Here is a 13,999-nt window from a genome sequence, read left to right on the forward strand (position 1 = left end):
TGTGACTAGTAATTTTTTTCCTTTGGCTGCTTAGAATTTTTTCTCTTTATAATTGGTTTTAAATAATACTTGGTAGAGTTTTCCTCATGTTTCTTGCACTTAGGGTTCATTAAACTTCTTGGCTTTATACATTTATAGTTTTTATCAAATGGAAAAACTTTGGCCATTATTCTTCAAACATCCCCCTTCCCTAACATTTCAGGGATCTACTCATTTGTGTACTAGGACTCTTGATGCTCATCTCTCCTCTCCTCCTCCTCCCCCTTCTCTTCCTCTTCCTTCTCCTTTCCTTCCTACACATTTTCTTTGTGATTCATTTTGGAGAGTTTCTATCATCATGTCATCAAGTCACCAGTCTTCTCTTCTGCACTAATTGGCCATTTCCTTCAACCAGTGTATTTTTCATTTTATACATTTTCATTTTTAATTCAAGAAGTACAATTTGGGACATTTAAAAATATCTTACATGTCTCAACTTAACTTCTTAACATATGGAATACTATTATAATGTCTGTTTTAATTTCCTTTTCTGCTAACTTTAACATTTATGTCAGTTCTGGGTAGGTTTTGGTTGAGTGATTTTTTTCTCCTCATTATGGGCTGTATTTTCCTGTTTCTTTGCATACGTGACTAGATGCCAGACATGGACTTTTACTTTGTTGGTTCTTTATATTCCTATACATTTAATGAGTTTTGTTCTGGATGCAGTTATGTTAGTTGGAAATAATTTGATAATTTTGGGTTCCACTTTTATGATCTGTTAGGTGGGCCTGAAGTAGTGCTCAGTTTAGAGATTACTATTTCCCACTACCAGAGATTTTTTTTAGGTATGCTACTCAATCCCCCATGATCTATGCAGTTTTCCAATCTGCCTATGTGAGGTCAGGCATTGTTCCTTCTAATCCTTTTATGTGCTTTTTTCCCCCAGTCTCAGGTAGTTTCCTTACATGCATGTGCTGATCAGTACTTAGCTAAGTAATCTGAGAAAGTACTTTCAGATCCCCAAAGTTTTCTCTTTGAACTATCCTTTCCTCATCAGTAGTCAGCTCTCCAATTGCCTTGGTCCTTTAGGACTTTTAGCCTCATTTCCTCAAACTTACGAAGTTAGGAAGGGTCCAAGGGGCTCTGCCTGGTTTTCTTCTCCCTGCACTGAACTCTTTCAGGAGAGTGTGGTAATTGTAGCCCTTACCTTATTTACTTCCCATCTCTCAGGGAGCACTGTCCTTCTTTGCCTGATTTCCAGTATTTTGAAAACCATCATTTCATATATTTTGTCACTTTTTAGTTGTTTCAGGGGGAAGGTAAATTGGTCCCTCTCTAGACTTTCAGTGACATGTATTCCAGAGCCAACCATCTAAGGCAGTAGGTATCAGACAGTGAAGTGGTTAAAATTTTAAGTGTCTTAAGAGTGCCCAGTAAATAAATTTCTTTTCTTTGCTCATATTTAGAATAAATTAGGAGATAGTTGTGGAGTTAGAGAGATGGATGGAGATGGAGACCTGCTCCTTTCTTATATAAGTTGGAGAACGTAGCTAAGATTTGCAGTTAGCCCACTAACATTTCACCTTGATGTAGACAGACTTACTCAGTCACAGGTAGCCTGAACAAGCACAAGCCAAACCCAGGGGACCAATCCAGAAAAACCTGCAGCCTGAAGGGGCAATGAAAGTTTCCCCATGGCAGGTAGGGAAATGCCATAAGGAAAGAGATGGAGCTGGGTGAAGCTCTATCTCTCAAATTCTACAGATAAGCAGCTCCTTCCCTCCTGGGGACACCTGCTGTAGACTTTGCAAGAGGCTTTGAATGTCACTGTAGAAAGGCCCCTACCTGTGGAAACTAGAGAGGTGGAGATGAATGGTCTCACAAAATGTCCAGTAGTAGCAGATGGTTCTTGGCTCTCCCAAGTGATCTTGGACAAATTAATCTCTAACCTTATTTCTTCTTTGAAGCTGACCCACAACCTTCAATGAATTTTTGTAGTATGTGCTCCTCACCTAGTCCCTACCACCTCTCTCCCTCTCTTTCTTTCTCTTTTCCTTATGATAACACCAGCTTCTAAGGCATATGCAATTGTGTGTAGCTTTATATTTCCCACTTCCACAGAATCATAACCAGCCCCGTAAGTTGTGTGAATGGGAACAGTGACGATAATAAAGTCACTTCTCCACCCTGGAGAAGTAATTCTGTCCTATCTTAACACTGAGGTTCTCAAAGCTACTCAATTCAAAGACATATATAGGGAGGTCCCTAATGTGAAGTTTGGGCTCAGACCCTACTCCAACAATGCCATTTGCTGGAGCGTTCCCCCTGCAGCAGTGCATAGTTAGTAAGGTATCTGGGAAACATCCTGCCAGCCCTGTGATGCCTTGCTTGCTGTCTGTCATCTGTCCATTGTCAATTTCAGATCATAGGAGGATAAAACACATTCCCCCTGCCAAGTGCTTGATAATCCAATCTAAGCAGAGGGTTTTAAAAGCTCAATGACAATAAACCCCCATTCATTTCATCTCAGTTAATTAGGAATCAACCAGCAGGCTGACAAGGGCTAGGCTGAAATTTACCTTTGCTTTGAAAAGGCTTTCTTCATTTGCAGTGAAAATTAATTGAGTAAACAGAACATCAGGTGAATGATGGGGAAAAAATGCAGAAAGAGAAAGAGGCATTTAATTGCTCTCATGATGAAAGCAGCCACAAACAAGTAAGAGCAATCTCAGCAGTGGAAAGAGCTGGATGTGTAAAGTGCTGAGTACTTGTCCTAACTCTTCCCTAACAACTGTGCTACTTAAGCACCCTGCTTCCCCTCCCTAGGACGTGGTTCCACTATAAAATTAGAAGTTATTCTCCATGGACTTTTATAACTTAATACAATGATAGCAACTAATGTGCTCAATTTAAAATAAACCCTGTCTTCATTAAACCAGGCAACCCACCCAAACACTGTAGTAGGAAGGACTATTCCATGCTAAGACGTCTAGATAAATCACCATAATCCCAGAAAGAAAGTCTCTCCCAGTTCCAATCTGTTCTCACTTTTGCCAGTGATCTTTCCAAGAGTTAGTTCTGACCTTGTCTCTTCCCATTTAGTGGCTCTCAGTCCCTCAGGATAAAGTCCAAACTCTCTAGCAAGGTGCATAAGAGGTCCCACAAAGTCTCCTGCTTTGGCTTTGCTCATCCTCAACCCAGCCCTTGGATACCAGCCTGCTGGATTATGTACAGTTCCCAAGATGCTCTCCACGCCTTCAGACTCAGTGTTTGCATATGCTATTCCCCTTTTTTGCCTGAGAAATGCTACAAGTCCTACAAATCTTAGCCCAAGCAACTGCTCCTTAGAAATTCTCCCCCAAGCACCCACACAGAGTTGGTGACTTCCTCCTCAGTGCTTTCTTTAAGTCCAATCAAGAGGTGGCATGTTGCCTCTTCTGATGGATTGTGGATTCCTTAATAGAGCATAGGGGTTTTGCCCTATTCCATCTTTCTATTTCTGAAGTCCAGCATGAGAATTCAAAAGGGTTTATTGCATGGATGAATGAAAACAATATTTAAACGTAATAAAAGCTATGCCACAATTTAGAAATTTCCTTATTTGAGACTGACTTTTCCCTGATAATCTGAGTTGGTAAAGGATACTGACATTTCTGAGACTTCTCTAAGAATTGTTGGTCAGGAATATTTTGTCTTGAAAATTGCATTTAAGATAAAGAATGGGTTTAGTTAGTGAACTGGGATTGGATGTTGAGGAGAAGTCATTTGGAAAATGTCAAGAGCAATTTTTTAACAGTACTTTTATCAGCCCACAATAGTAGAGCCTGGTTAATTTGATGTTATGTTAAGCAGAGTCATTGCCATGTTTCTAGAATTTGAAATTGTAATTGATGGGTACAGAAATGAGTGGGCTTCCTCGAGTCTATACATTTTTGGCTCCTGGAGATGAGGTGTTCAGGTGGAGGCTTATGGCCAACTGATATGGTTGCTGAAAACGGAATTCAAGCATTGGGTGAGAGTGCTTTCAACTCAAAGATTTTTTTTTTGATACTATGAATTTCCAGATATATATATATGAGAGAAGTGAGGTTCAGAAAGGTGCTCCATATTGACTGAACGAATTCAAAGTTTCTGAATCTTGGCACTATTGACATTTTGGACCGTATAATCCTCTGTTGTTAGAGGCCAACTTGTGCACTGTAGATTTAGTCATATCCCTGGCTTCTCCTTCCCCCAAGTTGGTCCATCCCCAGTTGTGAAAATTCTCCATACGTTAACAACGGAGAAAGAAAACTGCCCCATTAAGAACCACTGAATTAAATGAATAAATTAATAAACATTACCTGAGGAAATCGGAAAGGCTGCATTGTCTATGGTTAAGTTTTTATTTTTGATTTGGTGTTAAAATTAATTAGATTCAATAAACATACACTGCACATTTGCCTTTGAGGCAATGAACAAGACACTGTACTAGACACTATGGAATTGCAGAGAGCCGAGAGGAAATCCTGTCTCCTTAAAAACCTACAGATAACTCCCCTACAGGGTGGTAGGGAGGGCTCAGTGAATCAAAATGAGATCATTGTACGCAAGTCGGTACCTCTCTTTACCTGTACAGCCAGTGCCCACACAGTAGTTGTCAATCCACTCTTGCCCCTCAGTAATCAAGCACAGAGTACTCCACATCCCTAGTAAAGTCTGAGTAGGCGTATGAGGGACACACACATAATTGTTACTACTTCCAGTTATTCTTTGAGAAGCTATTATATCAACAAATGACGGAGAAGCATAACAGGAATATTGTTTTCATTAGTGCATAGTAAAAAGGAAAACATTCCATTTCTAATCTTCGAAAAGTTTGATAAATCCTGTTTTGATAAGCTAAAGGGAAGAGACAGAGCAGAAAAATGGGGAATGACAAGATGAGGGAGCAGATTTTGTCACTTCACCTTTAGCTGGCAGAACCAAGATAATCAGAAGGGACAATCGAGTGTAAAATGATTCAGGGGTTCATGCTCCAGCTCCGCTACTTATTAGCCATGAGGCCCAAGCTCAAGCTCTACAGGGTGGTTATAAAAATTAAGCCACTAATGCATAGTATCTGGCACAAGGTAGACAATTTTAAATGGTAGTTTTATTTTCCTCATAAGTCTCAAAAACTTAGTAACTCACTCATTCACTCAACACTGAGATGCTACAGACACTCGTGAATAGAGAGCCAAGGAACTCATACTGATTAGAAAGTAGGCTAGAATCGCAGGTAGAGACCAGACTGTGGTGGTCCTGGAAGAGCACGTTTTTTGGTAGACAATGGGAGCAACTGGAGGTTTTGTAGGGAGTGACAGGAAGTGATCCATTTTCAACTCATTTACATAAAATAACTACCACTGTTCCTCTCCCCACCCCCTTACTCTCTTCTGGCATTTCTATAGTGTTCTATAATTTTTGTCAAGGCTTTGTTCCCATTAGTTAATTTGATTCCCGAAGCAATATACCAGTATATGCATTATTACTATCTACATTTTACCACTGAGGAAACAGATGTTCACGTAGTTTGACCAAGGTTACACAGCAGGTAAGAGGCAGAATTTATTCTTGAACCCCAATCTTAGTATTCCAGACTTTTTCCTATCTCTTCTATGCTCCACTACCATAGGAAAAAAAAACCAATATGGGCCTTGCATGTCATCTACCCACCAGGGAAAATACAGAACATCCTTAAACACCCTGTTTCCAGGACATAAAAATACCATTAGACCTGGAATAACTTTATCTTTGGATTTTCTTTCAATACTTAGAGAACAACTTAGTGACTGTTCTCTAAGTGCCTTTTGTATGACTGTCATTTGATTTACAGACCTACTGGGAAAAGAAGTAATTTCAAACCATTATTATAACCGTTATTATTTCACAAAACAGTACTGTGTTTGGACTGTGCCAATTTTTCCCCTGGCCCAATGCCTTTAAGAATGTGTGCTTTCTGGACCCATATCGAATGTAGATAGTGTTCTGAACACTTCAATAGCACTACTAAGTCTTACTTTACTGTAGTACTGCTACTAGATCCTGGTTAGTCTTCATAGTTCATTGCACAGAAGCAGGGTATATGTTATTAGCTAAAGTTAATAGAGTTCAGCTCTCCATCCATGCTATTAGAACTGGACAAAATCCTCAGGATTCGTGGGGTCTAGCTGTCTCACTTTACAGATAAAGACACTGAGATCCAGAGAGGGAAATGGAGTAACTCAGGGCCTGAAGAGAGGTAGGACAGAGGCACTACTCTAACTTAAGTGACTTACCTCCTGTTTACCCTTGTGACTTTTAAGTATGGCCCAGGGACCAGCAGCATCAATGAAACCTGTGAGTTGTCAGAAATGCAGCATCTGGGACCCCACCCCAGACTTATTAAATCAAAATCTGAACTATAGCAGGATACCCAAGCAATTTATATGCATATTAAAATCTAAGAAGCACTGTTTTATATTAAATTGAGCTTTCACTTGTATAGGTATTTGTAGCTGTGTATAAGTGTATATGTATGAGAGTCCATAGGGAAGGAAGGGAGGAGGATCGGGGAAAGGGGGAGAGTTAGAGGGAAGGAAAGAGAAAGGAAGGGAGAGAAGATGACTGGTTGATTGGTTCTGGGGAAGCAAGGGCTGGAGCTAATGAAATGTCCAGGTGACGTCCTTTAAATACTTGACAAATGGAGCTGGCATTCAGGGATGAGATCTAGGGAGGGATATTAACCAGCAGGGCCTTTCTAAACAGGTGGTGGATAAAACATGGAGGAAACGAGAGCATCCAAAGAGAGCAGGAAGGAAATACTAACACCGGGGAGCTGGCAGCCCAGCTGAGAGAGCTACAGGGAGAGGCCAGGACTTGGCGATGAGGACCACACCGTCCTAGAAGTCAAAAAGAAGTGTCTTTAGTTCTTTGGTTAATGTTGCCAGATAACAAAAAAAGATCAGAGAGGTGAAAACTGAAAATTCTCCCTTATATTTAAAAGCTAGTAGGTCCTTGGTTAATTGGCCAGGGAACTCAGCTAGAAACTGTGTCCTCTCAATTCCAGAATCTTTCACTGGACAGATGTTTCAAACTTAGGTTTGCTTGGACTGATCTCCACTATCTGATTGTTTCTATTCCCCTCAACTCCTCCCAACACATATTCCTCAAGTTGAAATTATCCGAGCTGTTAAGTCCCTACACAAAATAACTGGGGCGCCTAACTCTGTTGAGGACATCTCAGTTTAATGTGATTGAACGTCTCTTTGAGTAAGTAGATAATGGTTTCAAACAAGCCATAGGGAGCAGCTGGGCTCCTAGAAAGAAGTCCAGATTTGCTCTTGGTGCCAATGGCTTAGCTGATGCATCAAGAAGGAAGTATTAAAAATTTAAGCCATTTACTCCAACACAATTGTCTGTACATAATTTTTAATATGTTATTTGGCCAGCGGCTTGATTCTAGAGAGAAATAGAAAACATTTTTCAATTTTTAAAAACATCTAGTAGAATTTAGATTCCTAGTTACAACTTAAAAAACAGGATTACTGAAAGTTACTGCATAAAGTCTCCATTTGCTGGCTTCCTCCTCTCTCTTAGGCTAGACTGGAGACACTAGTCAGTTCTTGATGTTAAAGATATTAGCAGGGTTATGAAAAGTCAGGAGGAGGAAGGATGTCAAGAATGGGTGACACTAACCAGATACAGCCAATTTCACTGACATCAGCTCCAAACTATACTTCTTTGCATGGGGTACTAATTAGGTGCCTTCGTACATTATCTTGTTTAGTCCTCACAACAACCATATGGAGTAGGTGTTATTATCTTCATCTTGTACACGAGTCTCAGCAAAGCTATGTAGCATGTTAGTGACAAGAAGCAAGATACAAACTCAGTGTGTATTGAGTCTGTGTATAACGGGGTAATTTAAAAATTTGGGTCAGAATCAATGGAAAAAAGTATTATAGAGTAAGAGTCAGTGGAAGAAAAGTATTATACAGTAAAGGAATACTTTCTATATTTCCTTTATAAAATCTTACAAATCTATTATATTTCACTAGAAGTAAGGTTGTCTTTCTAAATGTATCATTCAAGGAAAGAGCTAAAGGATGATGGCAAAGAATTTCCCCCAAATTAAAGATCCTGGGCCAGCAGGTCCTCTCTCAGCTCTGCCCTTCCATTTATGCTTGAATGGCTATCTCCTACACCTGGAATGTTTGTCTGCTCTGCTCACCATCTTTCTACATTCAGTTATCACCTTCAATGAATGGTCTTCTTGAAGTCATCTATGAAGCCATTTAGGGGCCACGAGCCTCAGCTTCTCCATCTATAACTTGGAAATGACAGACCTAACCCATGAGGTCATTTGGTGTTTAAATCACATAAGGGTATGTAACTCATATGGTAATTTTGATAGATAGTAATGGGAAAATACGAAACATTGAGAACAGCAACTGGCCCACTTGAAACCTAGTTCAAAACTTTTAAAAAGGAAATTGTGGTTCATTGAATGAAAAAAGCTTTTAAGTGTTAGGTGGATTCAATGACCAAAACCAAAAAGAAAATGGCTAAAACAAAAGAATAGATTGAATTTCTGAAAGACATGTAGAAAAATCTGTATAAAACTGTCTTTAAAGTGTCCAACTAGCCCCTGGATTTCATAACTATTTGTCTCATTTGTGTAAAAACTGCTCTTTCAGTGCAAATGAGGCAACTCAATGAGAGATATTTGAGACATTTTAGTTTATCTGGCTACCCTTTAGAAATTATCATCAGTTCTCTTTATGCTCAAATACCAGTTATATTTCTCTTGAAGCAGTGATTAAAATAAGCATTTAATCAGAATGTCCACATCTGATTTTTTTCATAATTATAATTCAACTTAATAAATGCTAGTTTAGTGCCTTATAAATGTAGCCCATGGTATTAGGCACTGTGTAGACTCAGAAAATTCACACAAAACTTGTCTTTATCATGAGTTCCATTTCAAGTCTAAGTCTCATAAGGGTGGACACTGTATTTTTATTCAGATTTTGCACGTGTAGCCAACGCATGGAGTGGTGGTTTAAGAGGCCAGAAATAATATAAGTAATTTTAGGTTGCTTAGCTACTCTGTGTTAAGACATAAATCAGGAATTAGGGAAGGGGTGGGACATTTATGTATTCTTTGAATATATTATGTTGCAAATGGCAAAAGTTGTTAGCACAGGATAGATGGTGGATGGAGACAAGTTTTACTCTGGAGTCAGAGTAGACTCTGGCTTTAATTGTTTCTAAAGTAAGGGAAAGTTTTTGCAGCTTTCTCATTGTAGAGAGTGAGAATGGACTTCTCTTTCTTTTGCTTTTGCTATCGGTCCATCACTGGACCATAACAAGCAGGAAATGAAGCAAATCTTTGTAAAATAAAGGCAACTAAAACAGAGCATTTGATGGAAAGGTGGGGGAGGAAGAGTTGGCATAAGGGAAGGAATTGGAACAGTGATAAGCAGGGTGTTTCCATTGTGAATTGTGCAGCGTGGCACGAAGTATATTCTTTCTGAGTACTGGCCATGGGCAAAGTGGCTGAAGGAGTAGTAAAAGTGAAAATACTTTTGAAAGTGCTTTTTTGATCTGTCTCATATTTGGGGTGTGATGGGGAAGCTGACATCATTCTCTTAAACTTAGTGCTTTCAAGGAAGGGGGAACATGGTAAGGGCTTTGGACTTTTCTTGAATGACTGGTATACAAGTCAAGGTGCTTGATTTTTATGGGGTGAATAATGATAAACATCAGTCTGAGGGGCAATGGAAAGAGAATGGCTGGAAATCAGAAGTGAGAAGACACGATTAGAGGCCTGACTCCCTCAGTAATTACCAATGTGCTCTTGGGGAAATAAAGCCAAGCTCAGCTTCCAATTCACTAAAATGGACCTAAGAACACCTTACCTACCTGATATAAGGATCATGTCATGGTCTCTGTGAAGGCACCTTATAAACCACCAACTGTCCTATAAAGTTTGCTATCTCTACTTGGGAACAAGTGAGTATCATTGTAGGACAGAGTGGGTGAGGGTGTTTTATTGAAAATCATATTTCCTTCTTTTAAAATATGAAATTATGTCTACTGGTGAATATACAACAAATCTTTTAAAAAAGTATTTTCTCTTAAATGACACTACATTTGGTCCTAAAGTGTTATCCAAGTGTTATGTCAGCAGAATTCTTTGTAAAAAGTTTGGAAACTTATTTTTCAGAGCTGTACCCTTATTATTATCTCATTAGAGTATAATTTATCTTTCTATAATTCCACATCTTTCTTGGTTTTATTAAAGTTGTTCAACTATTAAAAATGACTCTCCCTGAGATTGTTCCTTAAAGACCTATCAGGAAACAGCAGAAGAACATCATAGAGCCAACATTAGACACTGTAGTCAGAAGACAATGAACTTTCTTTCCCTGGATTTCTAGCGTCTCTGCTGGATCAATTAAAAGTTGATCAGCATGATGATAAGAGAGAAAAATGGAGGCAGAAGAGAGAGAAATGAGGGAGGGGATGTTTAGGAAGTTTTTAGTCATAAAATGAATGAGAACAGTTTGTTTACTTTTGGGACTTTATTTTAATAAGGTGCTGAAAATGGAGAGCTTGAGAAGTTACCCCAGAAAGAAATTCATTTGCAGTAATAGGATGGAAATACCTGGTTCAGTAAAGTGAGACATTTCTATTGCTTTGGGTAACTGATTACAAAATCTTCAAGAAGCTATAAAGAGTGATTTAGCTGTGCTTCTAGTGTTATGGGAAATAACTTACTGATGAAGCAGGTTGAGCTGATTTCTATAAGCTGACTCTAAAATGTTAGAAACCAGACAAGAGTGTGAAGATTAATTAATAAGTTATGCTGATCCCTAAGGTGTTGCCTGTCTATGCAGGGTTGTTACCAAAGTTTGAAAATGTGTGAAGTTTTTGACTTCCTGGTCATTAAAGTACTCAAAGAATTCTGTCCATATAAGCTTTGCAGTCTCAGAAAGTCAAGCCAGTTGGAACAGGTTTTCTCTGCTCATTTTGCCCTCTCTGCTTGTATCCTGATTGGCAGATGGACAGATGTGTCCATGTAAATGCAAACCACTCTGACAGCTACTGGAAAGAAAGGTGCTTATGATAATTATTTGTACTCAGCAAGCTTCTACTGTGCCTGTGTTGTGCTGTCTTAGCTAACAAAAACCTGTGCTCATACAGCATGGAATTATATGCAATCAATATTTTCTTTTTCTTTTTTTCAGGTTTATTGAGGTATAAACTGCAAATTAAAAGTATATAGGTTTAAGGTACACAATGTGATGTTTTGATATACACGTACATTGTGAAATGATTACCACAATCACGCTAATTAATGTTTTCATCATCTCACATACCAATTTTTTGTGTCTAGTGAGAACACTTAAGGCCTGCTCTCTTAGCAAATTCCAAGGACACAATACAGTATTAATAACTATGTGCAAAAGGTTGTGCAGCAGATCTCTAGAACTTATTCATCTTGTGTAACTGAAACTTTACAACACTGAACAGCAGCTCTCCAGTTCCTCCTCCCTAGTCCCCGGCAACTACCATTGTACTCGCTGTTCGTGAGTTGACTTTCTTAGATTCCACATACAGCTGAGTTCATGCGGTATTTGCCTTCTGTGTCTGGCTTATTTCAATTAGCATAATGACCTCCAGGTTTATTCATTTTGTTGTAAATGCAAAATTTCCTTATTTTTAATGGCTGAACAATATTCCATTTTATGTGTATATATATGTGTGTGTATATACATACAATGGAATATCGTGTGTGTGTGTGTGTATATATATATACACGTGTATATATATGTATGTATTTCGTATCTTCTTTATCCATTCATCAATGGACACTTAGACTGTTTCCTTGTGTCTTGGCTACTGTGAATCATGCTGCAATGAACATGGGAGTGCAAATATCTCTTTGAGATACTTATTTCATTTCCTTTGGATATGTATCCAGAAGTGGAATTGCTGGATCATGTGGTAATTCTATTTTTATTTTTTGGAGGAACCTCCATACTGTTTTCCATAGTGGCTGTACCAACAGATGTTCCCACCAACAATGAACAAAGTTCCCTTTAATCCATATCCTCACCAACACTTGCTATTTGTTATCTTTTTGATAATAGCCATTCTGACAGGTGTGAGGCAATATCTCATTGCAGTTTTGAGTTGCATTTCCCTGATGATGAGTGATATTGAGCATATTTTCATGTGCCTATTGGCAATCTGTATGTCTTCTTTGGAAAAATGTCTACTCAGGTCTTCTGCCCATTTTTAAATTGGATTTTTAAAAATTCAGTTGTATGAATTCTTTACATTTTCTGGATATTAACCCTTTTGACTCCTATAGCTTTGTAGTATAGTTGGAAGTCAGGGAGTGTGATACCTTCAGTTTTGTTTCTTTCTCAGGATTACCTTGGCTATTCAGGGTCTTCTGTGGTTCCATACAAATTCTTAGATTATTCGTCCCACTTCTGTGAAAAATGCTATTGGTACTGTAATAGGGATTATATTTAATCTGTAGACTGCTTTGAGTAGTATTGTAATTTTAACATTAACATTTCTGATCCATGAGTACAGTATATCTTTCCATTTATTTGTGTCATCTTTAATTTCTTTCGTCAATGTCACAATTTTCAGAGTACAAGTCTTTCATTCCCCTTGTCAAATTTATTCCTAGTTATTTTATTCTTTTTGATGGAAATGTAAATGGGACTATTTTCTTAATTTGCTTTTTATAGTTTGTTATTAGTGTATAGAAATGCAACAGATTTCTATGGATGAATTTTGTATCTTATAACTTTACTGAATTCATTTATTAGTTATAATAGTTTTTGGTGGAGTCTCTAGGGTTTCCTATATATATAGTTCTATGTCATCTGCAAATAGGGACAGTCATGTCTTCCTTTCCAATTTTATGTTTTTTATTTCTTTTCTAAAATTGAAGTATAGTTGAGTTACAATATTATATTAGTTTTGGGTACACAGCAAAGTGATTCAGTTTTTTTTCAGGTTATATTCCATTACACATGATTACAAGATATTGAATATAATTACCATATGCTGCACAGTAAATCCTTGTTGCTTATCTATTTTATGCATAGTAGTTGTATCTATTAATAAAATACCCCTAATTTGTCCTTTCCTTCCTCCTGCTCCCCTTTGGTAATAGTAAGTTTGTTTTCTATGTCTGTGGATCTGTGTCTGTTTTGTATATAGATTCATTTGTATTCTTTTTAGATACTACATATAAGTGATATCATATAGTGTTTCTATTTTTCTGTCTGACTTAACTTCACTAAGTAAAACATTCTCTAGGTCCATCCATGTTGCTGCAAATGGCAATATTTCATTCTTTTTTATGGCTGAGTAATATTCCACTGTATATACACATACCACATCTTCTTAAGCCAGTTGTCTTGTATCTTTTGCTATGGCTAGGACTTCCATTATGTTTAATAAAAGTGGTGAGAATGAGCATCCTTGTTTTGTTCCTGATCTTAGAGGCCCACACTAAGACACACGGCTGGCCTCAAGGTCTGGCTGCAGCAGCTGTGGGTGCACTGGTCCTGGCCAAGGCTGCTGGGTTGGTGTGGAGGGGCAGCGGTTGCTTTGGAGGGGGTGCCAGTACCTGCTGAGGCATCCTGCTGGGTGTGGCGAGGCAGGAACTGCTTTGGAGAGGCTTCAGCCAGGGCCAGTGGGTTGCCTGGGTGGGTCCCCAGGAAAATGCAGGGGTGGGATGAGTGATGCTAGCAAGGTAGACGGTGAATGTCAGAAATGGTATCTGCCAGTACTGGACCAGCTAAAGTAGAAAGAGAATTTTTTTTTTTTAGAGTGGCACCTGCCAGCACTTTTGTCCCTAGAAAAAGTTCCAACTGATTCCTGCCCCTTTGGCACTTACTGTAAAATTAGTCAGTGAATCTTTACATATGGCTCAGGCATTTTTCAAATTGTAGCCTCTGCACTGGGACTTGGGGCATGT

This window comes from Camelus ferus, chromosome 10 (genome assembly GCF_009834535.1).
Source record: "Camelus ferus isolate YT-003-E chromosome 10, BCGSAC_Cfer_1.0, whole genome shotgun sequence".
Taxonomy (NCBI): Eukaryota; Metazoa; Chordata; class Mammalia; order Artiodactyla; family Camelidae; genus Camelus; species Camelus ferus.